General features: G+C 39.0%; 1 protein-coding gene across 3 annotated transcripts in view; it reads left to right on the top strand.

Annotated features, from left to right (window-relative positions):
* Positions 1-2,076, top strand: part of LOC145997517 (uncharacterized) — a 147,679-nt gene that overhangs the window by 50,605 nt on the left and 94,998 nt on the right. The window lies entirely within an intron of this gene.

The following is a 2,076-nucleotide window of genomic DNA, read 5'->3' as shown; positions in this document are numbered from 1 at the left end:
ACCACAGATTACTTCTTTGAGGAAAAGTGGTACACAAAAGGTTCCAAGCTGTCATTAACGAGCGATTCTACATGATTCTATTCTCGCTGGACTGCACCACAGACTCTGCACTCCACGGCAGAGTTGACGGTAATAACACTCTTCTTGTAAAATTTCAGTAACCGCCAAACGTCTGAAATTCCTTTATTTTCTTCTTTTCACATTGGTACTTACGTATTCTGCATTCCTAAGGATTCTTGAAGGTGCCATTTAGTTTTTTTCACGCAAATAAGCTCAATTTTCGACATATCGAGTAATTCTTGTTTGTTCTTTTTCGCTTGCGTTACACGCAATATGGCGGAGAAATCTTGACTAGCGTTGTCCATGATCAGTGGTTATACAGTGTTGCAACCTTCTTCATCGAAAAATGCCTACTTTCGTGTTACTGATTTTGTATTTTTTTTTCCAGGTTCGAAAACCCCACGAACCATGCATGGATAGCCACATGAACCATTCACGGATAGCCCCACAAACTATTCACGGATGGCCCCACGAACAATTCATAAATAGCCCCACGAACATGCACATCAAGGTTAGGTTCGGTTAGGTTAGGCAAATATAGTTAAAATTGTCATGTTCTTGGAAAAGAACGGTCTGGTTGGAAACACTGACGGGGGTTACATCATCGAACGCATGCATCATTTGATTCATGTAGTGGAAGGACATGAGGCAACAGCTTTCGTGCATCGGAGAGACATTAATGTTGAAAAATACATGATTTACCGGCTAAATATATTAAGCGAGGGGGGAAAACACTTCCGAGACCTTTGTAAAGTATACAGAAACTCATTTCGGTAAGTACTTTCTCCTGTAAAATTGAAGAAATACGTTTTGCAGATATGAAAATTTTACTCAATTTTTCACATACAGAGTGATTTCTTTGATTCCTTTCCTCGCTTCCGTAACACACAATATGACAGTCACATCTTGACTCAAGTTGTGGGTATGCATTGTTTCCAACCTTCTTCACCGTAAAATACCTACTATCGTGTTCGTCACCTGTGGAAATTGTACATTATGCATGGGCAGCTGACGGATACCCCTACAAACCAGTCACGGATAGCCCCACGAACCATTCACAGACAGACCCACGAACCATTATGCACGGTAGCTGACAGATAGCCCCATGAACCATTCACAGATAGCCCCACAAACCATTCACGAATAGCCCCACGAACCATTTCCGATACGGTCAGGTTAGGTTTGGTTAGGTTAGTAAGCATAGTGAAAAAAGAGGGTTTGAAACACTGACAGGGGGTTACGTCATGAAACGTACGATGTATCCGCCCATTCGGTTTAGGTAGGGGAGGCAAATGAAAACAATGGCAATTGTGTGTCTGTGAGATATTCTCTTGAAAAATACATGATTTCCCGGACAAATATATTAAACGATGAAAGAAAATACCTCGACGAACGTTGTAAACCTTAGACAAACTCATTTCCGTAAGTAGTTTCTTCTGTAAAAATGAAGAAATGTGTTTCCGATACACGAAACTGTACCATTTATTGTAAGTGTAAGTGATTAGGCCATTTTTAATCATTTTTCTGAGAAAATAATTGTTCTTTCCATGTTTTAAACATTTTATTTGTTGTAAACTTTTCATTGTGGAATAAAGCTGTGTTTTATGAAATGTTATGACTTCTATGCTTGCTTTGCTGCCACTGCTGTTGTCTAGATACAGTATGTAACATTGTTATTCGTACACATAGAATTTCCGAGGAAAAAATGTCATATCTACTAATAAATATAATCATTTTCATATGTACCTGGAAATTAATGTTAATGAAGGTTTAACCAACAAATGTCAATAAAATGTATGTTCAAAGTGTATAAACAGAGCATATAATTTGTGTGGTAAGAGAAAAACACACTGTTTCATGTAACATTGTTATTCGTACAGGCAAGAGTTTCAATCTTCCTTGCATACAGCACCACCGCTATTCGGGCGATTTTGTGCAGTTTGCAACTTCGAAACAAGTTTGAACATGCAGGCACGCTCCCCGTCAAGCAGAATGCTGGCGTAGGTATTGTTGTAG

Source organism: Lepisma saccharinum, chromosome 1 (assembly GCF_977018435.1).
Source record: "Lepisma saccharinum chromosome 1, izLepSacc3.1, whole genome shotgun sequence".
Lineage (NCBI taxonomy): Eukaryota > Metazoa > Arthropoda > Insecta > Zygentoma > Lepismatidae > Lepisma > Lepisma saccharinum.
The sequence above is the reverse complement of the archived record's forward strand: the minus strand, read 5'-3'. Positions and strand labels throughout refer to the sequence as shown.